We start from the raw sequence: 11,116 nt of genomic DNA, 5'->3' as shown, positions 1-11,116 counted from the left end.
CCTTCTTTCTTTCTTTTCCTTCCTCCTATCTTCCTTCCTTCCCTCATCCTCCCTCCCTCTCTCTCTCTCTTTCCTCCCTCCCTCCTTCCTTCCTTCCTTTCTTTTTCCTTCCTTCCTTCCTTCTTCTTTCTTTTCTTTTCCTTCTTTCCTTCCTTTCTTTCTTTCTCCTTAAAAATAAATTATCTTTTATTGCAGAGGTTGAGCCAATGATTAATTCTGAATTTCTGGAAATCCATCTAATGTTAACCTTCTTGTTTTTCTCTCCTACTCTTCTCCGAAAGGTTTGGAACAAGAGTTGTTGTGGCAAGACATATCAGGGCAGGACCAAAATGGAACCTCCCCTTGGTGGGCCCAACAGCAATTTCTACAATGGAAAGTAGAAATATGGTGTGGTTTTTTTTTTTTTCCTCTTCCTTCCTTCCTTCCTTCCTTCCTTCCTTCCTTCCTTCCTTCTCCTTCTCCCTCTTCCACTTTCCCTTCCCCTCCTTCTTCCCCTGCTTCTTCTTCTTTTTCTTCATCAGACACCGAATTTTTTTCTCACATGTCAAAAAAGCTGGTATTAGGGCCTCCAAGTTTGATGCAGCAACTCCACATGCCACTGTGGGGCTCAAACTCCATCTTCCTGCTTGGCCGGTTTTAGCAAGTGTGTTTGGGTCTCAAACTTGTCTCTTTGTGGGCCCGAAGTAGCGGCTCCACCTTCAACATGGTGTTTCCATTCTGGGCAGAAAGAGAAGGCAGAGCTAAGAACAAAAGACGCATGCCATCCCTTTCTCAAAGGATTTTCTCATCTGCCTCATCTCACAACCTTGGCATTTCCATATTCAGAACTGGCCATTTTTAGCTGCAGATGGAACTGGAATTTGTAGTTTTTCACTGTACCCGGCTTCCTCATGCAAAATTGGTGTCCTATAGCAAGAAGGAAAGGGGCTGTGGATATCAGGTGGGTGATAAGGGCACTGTCTGCCACGTGACCACACTTGGTTGGTGCTGGAATGTTCTGAGATATGCATGGCTCCTGGAGTCTCCACTTAATGGCTCCTCCTAGTATTAGCATTTATTTCCATACTCTGTGCTGGTCCCAAATACAGACAGATTCTATGCAGGTGTCTGGATGGCATTACTGAGCTGAGTAACTTATGTACAGGAGACACAGGTACAAGCTGGTCCTCCGGATCTCACACCCCTTAGGAGGGCTGCTATCAAAAAGGCAGACAGCAAGGAGTATTGGTGAGGATGTGGAGAAATTGCAGCCCTCGTGCATTGGTACTGGGAACATCAAAGGGTGCGGCTGCCATCGAAAACAGAATGGTGGCTCTTCAAACAAAAATAGAATTACCATAGGATCCAGCGATCCCACTTCTGGGTGTGCACCCCAAACAATTGAAAGCAGGGTCTCAAAGAGATATCTGCACCCCCACATTCACAGAAGCATTATTCACAACCATGAAAAGGTAGAAGCAGCACAAGTGTCCACCAACAGATGAGTGGAGAAAATGAAGGGTATACCTACCATGGCAGATTGCTCAGCCTTCAAAAGGAGGGACATTCTGACACACACTGCAACATGGATGAAACCCGAGGACATTAGGCTACGTGAAATATGTTTGTCATAGAAAGACAAATACTGCATGATTTCACTTATAGGAGGTATCTAAAATAGTAAAATTCTGATATGCCTGAGTGGCTCAGTCAGTTAAGCATCTGCCTTCGGCTCAGGTCATGATCTCAGGGGTCCTAGGATGGAGCCCACATCATGCTTCCTGCTCGGTGGGGAGCCTGCTTCTCCCTCTCCCACTCCCCTTGCTTTTGTTCCCTCTCCCGCTGTGTCTCTCTCTGTCAAATAAAGAAATAAAATCTTATAAAAAGTATAAAGTAGTAAAATTCCTAGAATTGAAGAGTGGAATTGTGGTTGTTAGGGGATGGGATTGGGGGGGAAGGTGGGGGGAGGGGGATGGTGAAGTGGAAAGTTAGTGTTTAATGAGTATAATTTTGCAAGATGAAAAGTTCCAGAGATGGACCATGGTGACGGTTGCACGGTGCTAGGAATATACTGACACGGAACTGTATAGTTAAACATGATCAAGATAATAAATCTCAAATCATATATATCTTGTATCTTACTACAATTGATCTGATTTGAGGAAATGTCCGTAGTGTTCAGGAGTGCCTTGGCCACTGATTATTCCTGAATGTGTGTCCCTGGTACTCCAGCCACCCAAATGGGGTGGAACTCCAGAGGATAAAGATCAATTCCTTTGCTTACTATGCTCAGACACCATGTCAGTGATCTGATTGAGGACAGGAACTAATCATCCACTGTCCCTAGGTAAGAGATATCCAGTAAAAACATTGTATCAGGGCACCTGGGTAGCTCAGTCAGTTAGGCGTCTTCCTTTGGCTCAGGTCATGATCCCAGGGTCCTGGAATGGAGACCCGAATTGGGCTCTCTGTTCTGCAGGGATCCCTCTTCTCTCTCCTCCCGCTCTCTTTCACTATCTCTGTCTGTTTCTTACTCTCTCTCTCTCAAATAAATAAATAAAATCTTTAAAAACAAGCAAACAAAAAACCCCAAAACATTGTACTGAATGTTTGTCAAAGCCGGGTTTTTGTTCCGTCGAGGAAACATTTTGGGACCAGTTACTCAGCATCCTGCTCCTTGAACCCTTCTGAGGTGAATGAATTAATCTGCTTTAGGATTCTTGAAAGAGTCTGTCTTTCCAGGTGTATTCCATCCCCAGTCACCCATACCACGGCATCTGTACCGCTGTCACCAGCGTGCCACAAAGAGGGGGCACACAAGGGCTGTGTCTTTCCAAAATGTCACCTTGATCCATTCAAGGTTAATGTAATTGCAAAGCAGATCCAAGATTCCAAAGTCAATGACATTTCACACCCATTTAACTTGGCTTCATACAGGTCACACAAAGCAAGCACAAGACAAAGTCACACGACAAATGAGATACGATAAGGGGTAAGACATTAATGACCCAAACCTGCAGCGAGTCCCTGAGCGTGGCATGGTGGGGGTGAGGCCCAGATCAGGAGCAGTTGGGCTCAGCTCTTGGAGGCTCCCGGAGTTGGGGGGTGGGATGGGATGGACACACAGGGTGGAGGAACTCTGTTCTATTCAGAGGTCAGTGCGGAAGGGTCAGCATCTGGAGAGTCCCACAGCTGGCTGCCAAAGTGCTCCCTTTTTCAAGGAGTTCAGTCAGTCTTGGGCCTTTGCAGACCTCCTCTGGTGTGATGGTTACTGCAACGCCCTTGGCCATTGCATGACTCACTCCTTGACATGACTCACTCCTTGACTCCATCTTGCTCTCTACAATCATCTTCAAGGAATCTTCTCTGAGGCTCTGGGGGCTGCAGCAACTGGCTTGAAGTGGGTTCCTGAACATTACTTCAAACTCCAGAAATATGTAAAAAGAACCTCCAGCCTAGGAGAAAACTGTGAGAGTTTGGAAGGTTTTAAGGAGCTGGCAAGATGTGAGTAACTCAAGAATGTCCAATCTTGATCTCTTTTGCAAATCAGAGCCCTCTGAGAATCTCAAGAAATCCATTGTGACATTTTGATTTATAATAGGAAATATATATTTGATCTTTGTTCCCATTCTGGCACAGAGCTCCTAACACCCTTGAATTCCCTAAGGGATAAGAGTGATAATGGTGTCTTTTGTTAGATTAATAAGTGAATTTTAAATGCAACTATGGATGGGGGCTGGTTGTAAGGGGGTGCCCAACTGTGTGATTGGAGGGTTGGAACTTTCAGTCACACCCCCAGCCTCTTGCCTGGGGCGGGGAGGAGTGAGGGGCTGGAGGTTGAACCAGTTACCAGCGGCCAATGAATTAATCAAGCATGCCTACGTAATGAAACTCCGGAAAACCCCAAAAAGACGGATGGGAGAACTATGGTGTTTGTACACAGAGGGAGGTGTTGGGAGGGGAGTGCCGCCAGAGAGAACATGAAGCCCCCTGCCTTTTCCCCACATTTCCCGACGCATCTCCAACATCTGCTGTTGCTGACTTATATCCTTTCATGAATGATATGGCAGCGGTGATCTGGTAAGTAACACGTGTCTCTGAGTTCTGCAAGCAGCTCTAGCGAATTAATTGAACCTGAGGAGGAGGTTGTGGGAATATCAGATATACAGGCAGGGATCAGGAGCCCAGGGGACAGTCTGGCTGAGACTGGCGTCTGAAGTGGGAGGTCGTGGGGGGCAGTCTTGTGGGACGGAGCCCCATGGAATCTGATGCTGTCTCTGGGTAGATAGAGTCAGAGTTGAGTTGAACTGTAGGACCCCCAGCTGGTGTCAGAGAATTACTTTTAATGTGAACCTCCTCCATCCTTCCACACATTGGAATTGGATGCAGAACACAAAATATCTGTGCACCCTCTAGTCAGATTAAGACCCAAGTGCACTGGTTGTCCATTTTAAGGTGCTCTTCTGGGGGGTGAAGTGGGTCCTAGGTCCAGTTAAGCACAGGTTAAGGGTTTGGGCTCCAGCTTCTAAACAAGTGTTGCGCAGACGGAAAGTGTGTTTGTTTCTCCTCAGTATCAGGGAGGCGAAGTTAAGGAAGACAAGCAGAGTGCTCTCTATCAGGAAAGGGTGAGCAAGAGATTAGGGGGAGTGGGGAAGGGAATCCTGCCATGACTGGCTGCACTGCTGGCCCTCCAAGACCTCTAATCTTTAAAGCTAGGGTCACTATGTCCTCTTCCTAGGACCAGCCTTGTCTTACCCGTGAGGATCAGGAGCCAGAGCCTGCCATGTTCCTGTGGCCACGTGTCACAGGAATGTGTCCGAGGCCGGCCCCCCACCGCTGCAGCTCCTTGAGAGACCTAGCTCTCTTAGTCAAGTGACACTCCGGACCCCTCCCCCTCCAGCTCGCATTCTGTCTTTGAGGGCCTGGAATATCACAGTCAAAAGATGACCAGTGATACAAAGAAAGCCAAAGGTCCAAATGGTGTCACTTAGACCAATGTTACCACATCCAGCTAATACTTAACCTAAACACAGATTCAACCTCTCCCAAAAATGTAAATCTTAAGTTGCCGATCAGGAATTTTCTGATAAGCACCCCAGGAGGTAATCTGTCACTTGGTCCCTCCCCATCCTCTGACAGAAGATGAGATAATCCACGGAAGGTGAGATAATCCACAGAAGGTGAGATAATCTGAGGAAAATGAGATAATCCACGGAACACACCCTTGCCTGTCCCCCTAAGATGCGCAGTGCCTGGCATTTTTGCAAACACCAATTTTAAGCTTGTCTTCCTCCTACCTTATAAATTATAGGTCATAAGGTTTGTGGCTCGTTCAAATCCAGGATCCGTCTGGAGAAGGGGGTGGGGAACCACATGCGGCCCACTTGTGGGACAAAGCAGAAGGCACCAGAGAAGCCCACAGCAGCTTAAAGAGGGGTTATAAGGATCAGAGAAGGTGAACTCTCTCCCCTGAGCCACAGGAGAACACAGGGCTGTGTTCGAGTCCCATGCTTGGTGAAAGCCAACTGTGATTTCTGGCCTGGGCCTGGGCACCTGCTAGTGAGCACGGAGTAAGGAATGGCTCCTAACTTGGCCACTGTCCACATCAACCACAAAGCCTCCACAGGCAGAGCGTCCTGTCCTCCTGGTACCTTGAAGGCTCGAGGTACCGGGAGCCTCTACACAACACAGGGAGTGCTCATAGGTGCCATCTCATGCTTCACCTGAGCAACCAGTTTCTGTCAGGTACCACAGGACGGGTGCTGGCCCATGCAGTTACAAAGCACCCCATGCTCCGAAGACCCATACTTGTTTCAGTGCTGTGCTGTTACCACCTTGAAATTATTTTTTTTAAGATTTATTTATTTATTTATTTATTTGACAGAGAGAGGGAGAGAAAGAGAGAGAGCGCACACAAGCAGGGAGAGTGGAAGAGGGAGAAGCAGGCTTCTCACAGAACAGGGAGCCCAATGCAGGACTCGATCCCAGGACCCCGAGATCATGACCTGAGCCTACAGAGCCACCCAGGCGCCCCACGACCTCGAATTTCTTAATAGTGTCTGAACAAGGGGCTCTGCATTTCCATTTGGCTCAGGGCCTGTAGCCTAGGCAGCCCATCCTGCTCGGGTAGGAGGAGTGGGTAAAAGGGAAAAGCAGCACCCAGAACAAGGCTGAGGGAGCCGGGGAATCCAAATCCGCCCTACCCATCCATTTTGCAGAGGAGAACATGGAGGCTCTTAGGGAAAGAGATGGTGGGGAGTTTGGTCAGGCACAAAAGCAAGGCTCTTCATTTCCACACCAGACTCCTCGTGGCGGGCGGGACCGGTGGTGGGCTCAAAGAACTGCACTGGGGTTGTGGGGTTGTGGGGAGCAGTTGATTTTAGACTTTGGGGGTGGGGGAGGTAAGGACAAAGGGAGGTTTTCAAAAGAACTTTCATATGCTAAAGAGGACCTACAGGATACAGGAGGCTTTGCCATTGTCAGGTTAAGGTTGTCTTTTTCTCTCTAGCAAGGCATTAACATTAAGATAGTTGGGAGCTTTGGGGGCCTGGGTGGCTCAGTGGGTTAAGCCTCTGCCTTCAGCTCAGGTCATGATCTCAGGGTCCCGGGATCGAGGCCCACATGGGGCTCTCTGCTTGGCAGGGATCCTGCTTCCCCCTGCCCCCTCTGCCTGCCTCTCTGCCTACTTGCGATCTCGCTCTCTCTGTCAAATAAATAAAATAAAAAGTCTTAAAAAAATTTTTTTTAAGATAGTTGGAAGCTTCCTGGAAGAATGTCACACGTGTCCCACTCAGGAGTGGGGGTGGGGGGGGTTGCTGGGTGTCAGCTTCTGCTCTCTCTTCAGCTAGCCTTCTGCTCACTCATCACAGGGACTCTGTGAGGACTGGAAGGGCTGATCACACCCTATAAGCCATTTTGTAAGTGTTAGTTCACCTTGCTCATTCCTCCTCCTGGATGGCTGCGGGACCCAGAACATTCAGTGGGACTCTGGGACTCTCAGCGTCTGGGCTGGGTGGCCTCCTCCAGGAGAGAGCTGGGTCCCTGTGCTGTAAAGTCCATTTGCTTGTGTCTTCCCTCAACACCTCCTGTCTAGCAACTGGGACAGGTGTACAGAAGTGGGCATGGTGGACCTGGGCCCTGGAGGTTCCTCACTGGGCTGGCCTTTACCCTTCGTCGCTGGCTGTTGAGGACCCTTCAGAAGGGAGGCTGTAGGGGCGGGGGCCAAGGTACCACTAAGGGGATGGAGGAAGCTTCCACTTACCGGCTTGTACTAATAGGAGGAGTTGAATGAATGAATGAATGAATGAATGAAGAACCGAATAATGCCTGGAAGGAAGAAAAACACATTCCAAATGCTTTCAGGCTGTGGTTTGGGGGTTTGGGGTTTAGGTCCATATTTCAAATGCTGAGCAGAAATTCCTTTGAGGCCCTGTATGGAGTGGCGTGGAGCTGGAGGGGTCAGGAACCAGGAACCTTTGCCCAGCCTTTGTGGGTGTTCCCCAGACTCCGGCAAATTCGGCTACCTAGTGCTTAGGAAAGCATTAGCTTATCAAATCCTGCCCTCTTTGCCCCCTGGCACCAGAGAGTTCCCGCCCCAAGCTGGCTTGGTTTCTTCCTTTCTGCTGGGCAGTTGCTGCAGGATGAGTCAGAAAGAGGCAGTGGAGTATAGAGCAGAAAGTCTCAAACTAGTTCTCTGTAGTCTGGCTCCAGGAGGTAAAGATCTAGATGAATATATGAAGGGGTCACAAGTCCATGAAACCCACATGGAAAAATGGACTGTCAAGCTAATGTTCATCATTATTTTCTCAGGTTTCCATTAATACTAATTTTTTCATTTATTTTTTATTGGTTGCCACGAAGTAAAAGTATATGGGCAAAGCCCTTAACATTGAGAACATTCGGCGCACCTAGGTGGCTCAGTTGTTAAGCATCTGCCTTCTGCTCAGGTCATGATCCCAGGGTCCTGGGATTGAGTCCGATGATCCCCAGATTCTGGGATCAAGCCTGGCATCCGGCTCCCCGCTCAGCGGGAAGCCTGCTTCTCCCTCTCCCCCTTCCCCTGCTTGAGTTCCCTCTCTCGCTGTGTCTCTCTCTTCCAAATAAATAAAATCTTTAAAAACAAAACCAAAAAACTTTGAGAACATTCTACTCATCAACTTGGGAGAGCCGTGTTACCTGGTGGAAAGACTATGGGCCCCTCAGGAGTAGGCTCAGGGTGACTAACCGTCCAGGTTTGCCCACAGCTGAGGAGAGTTCGCTTCTCAGGATAGGGGACTCTCAGTGCTAAAACCAGGACAGTTCTGAGCCAACTGGATGAATGGCTGGCCCCTACAAGCTGCTTCTGTCCTCCAAGCGGGTTGTGCTCACCTGCTGAATTGCTGCGCGTGTTACATGAACACAGGTAAGTAGGGGACGCTCAGCCAGGGCTCACTGTTAGCAACTGGGGGGCAGCACATGGGTTTGGCTGCCCAGGCATTGTCACTGTTCTCAGTGTAGTCAAGGAATGACTCGGTTACTTATAGAATTCAGGAATTCTGGCTCCTCAGGAAGTCAGGGAGTCAGCTCAGGGTGTTAGGAGACACAGAAGCTCCTGGCTTCCCTAAGAGCTGCAGGAATTCAAGGAAGAATTCCTGATGGTGGGAGAGGCCTGGTTCCACAGATGGGGGGATTCAAGCCTGAGGGCTGGGCTGCAGATAGGGTCATTGATTCTTTACATGCCTGTGCCCTTAGACTTCTATTTTACATGGTAGTTTTGGAAATTTCTACACAGAGGCAGAGATAAAACCCCATGTACCCATCACCTCCCTTCTGCAACTACTAACTCATGGTCACTCTTATCTTATCTCTGTGACTACCTACTCTCCTTCCCCAGTGATTTTTTTAATTACTAAGATTATTTATTTATTTATTTATTTGACATACAGAGATCATAAGTAGACAGAGAGGCAGGCAGGCTGAGCAGAGAGCCTAACGTGGGGCTTGATCCCAGGACTCTGAGATCATGACCTGAGCCAAAGGCAGAGGCTTAACCCACTGAGCCACCAGGTGTTCTTTCCCCAGTGATTTATAAGTGAATACATCATATTTCATATATATTACTTCTGCGTGTCTTGTTAAATGTAAACATAAGAGTTCTTACAGTAAAAAAGCATAACCCACTATCATTATCACACTGCCACCAAAATAGTAATTCCCTAGTATCATCCAATGTCCATCAGTATTCACATTTCCTAATTATCTCATCACTTTTTTAAAAAAGATCTTATTTATTTATTTGAGAGAGAGAGAGCACAAGCAGGAGGAAGGGCGGAGGGAGAGCAGGAAGCAGACTCATCACTGAGCAGAGAGCCTGATGTGGGGCTCGATCCCAGGACCCTGGGATCATGACTTGAGCTGAAGGCAGACACTTAATCAACCACCCCAGCACCCCACATCACTTTTTTTTTTTTTTTAAAGACTTACTGTGTTCACATCAGGATCCACACACAATCCACGCATTGCCCTTGGTCGATTTGACTCATTGGGGTCCTTCCTCCCTCCCTCATTTGGCCCTACCAGGCATAGTTTGGACAGAGCTGGGTTTCTGCCCAGTGGCATTTGCCCATCTGGATTGTGCTGGTTGCCTCCCTCTGGAGAGGTTTACTGGGCTTCTCCTCAGTCTCCCACACTGCTTGAAAGCTGATAGCTCCATCTGGAGTCTTGGTGATTTGGAGGGGAGATGGCTGGTGAGAAGAACCCGAGGTGGAACAGTGGTTCCATGTGCAGTGTCCTCTGGTGACTGGGGACTCTGGAAAACAGGGGCAATTCGGATTTAGTGGGGTGAGGCAGGATCTCTGCCCACCTCTGTGTCCAAAGACCTGGCCTTAGCCCATGCCCCTCACAAGGCGAGAGCCTGGCCTCCCCATGTTTTAGGCCCCTGTGTCCATCACGGCCGAGGGCCCTCGAATCCCCTCTCCTGGTCAATGTGATGCTTGCGTGGGCTCCACGGCAGCTCTTTCCCAGACCGTCCCTGCCTCCAGGACAGACTGAGGTGGGGACAGGAGGCCTGTAGAGGCATCATTTCTATTTCGCCCCAGGGAGGAGGCCAGGTGGAGTATTAGAGGCAGGGCTTTGGGGCCGGACACCTGGGTCACAACCACTCCGCCCCTTATACAATTTACTGAACTTTCTGGATCCCAGTTTCTGAACCTGTCAGGTGAGGATACTAGTATCTCCTCCTGTAAAGGCTCAGAGTAGCCTTCCCAGGACACAGCTGCTAAATGCTCCCAAGGTTGGCAATCCGACTCGTGATCAGCTCTTCCATCTGCTTGAACACCCAGGCAAACCCCTCCGTTGGTGCAGGTGGGAGAGAGCCAGTGAGAGCTAGGCTGGGTGGGGCCCCGGGAAGGTGAGTGACATCACCCAGACACAGCTTCCCGGGCTGTCTGATGCTTGCACAAGTGAGGAGTGAGTCCCCTCTTGGAGTTGAACATTGCTTTTGTCCTCATCTCTCCTTTTGAAAAGCAAATGTTCCTAGACAGCATTAAATCCCAAGTAATTTCTGGGGCGCCTGGGTGGCTCAGTGGGTTAAGCCGCTGCCTTCGGCTCAGGTCATGATCCCAGGTCCTGGGTTAGAGCCACACATCGAGCTTTCTGCTCAGCAGGGAGCCTGCTTCCTCCTCTCTCTCTGCCTGCCTCTCTGCTTACTTGTGATTTCTCTCTGTCAAATAAATAAATAAAATTTTTAAATCCCAAGTAATTTCTGGAGAAAGGCTGAGAGGAGGGGGAAAAGCCCAGAAAATGGAGACATGGCAGGGAGTGTCTACAACAGGAGTTCCCCTCCCATCCTTGGGGCAGTAGCTCACAGGCCAGACGCTCAGGACAGACAGCCTCAGAGGTAAATGGGGCTGTCCCACACTGTCTTGGAGAATGGCCATGTAGGGGAACAGGCCTTCCAGAGTCACTCTCAAAGGCCTGTGTGTAGGGTTATGAAATTCTCCGGAGAGGGATGCGACACGAGGATTTGGAAACTATATCGGATTACAATTTAGGTCTGAAAGAGGGAAAAAGCCCTACCGAACTGCAGCACAGCATGCAAAAGTAAGGAAGTACCCGTGAAGCTGGGGTAAGCTGGTAAGAATGAGGAGCACTTCGGAGG

General features: G+C 49.0%; 1 long non-coding RNA gene across 1 annotated transcript in view; it reads right to left on the bottom strand.

Annotated features, from left to right (window-relative positions):
- Positions 1-489: 489 nt before the first annotated feature.
- Positions 490-11,116, bottom strand: part of LOC125095467 (uncharacterized) — a 30,262-nt gene continuing 19,635 nt past the window's right edge. Inside the window, exons 2-3 of the long non-coding RNA XR_007125908.1 lie at positions 9,442-9,766; positions 490-717 (exon numbers count right to left, since the gene is read on the bottom strand). This is a non-coding gene — a long non-coding RNA (uncharacterized LOC125095467). The remainder of the gene's footprint in view (positions 718-9,441; positions 9,767-11,116) is intronic.

This window comes from Lutra lutra, chromosome 3 (genome assembly GCF_902655055.1).
Source record: "Lutra lutra chromosome 3, mLutLut1.2, whole genome shotgun sequence".
NCBI classification, from domain to species: domain Eukaryota; kingdom Metazoa; phylum Chordata; class Mammalia; order Carnivora; family Mustelidae; genus Lutra; species Lutra lutra.
This window is presented reverse-complemented; position numbering and strand designations above follow the sequence as displayed.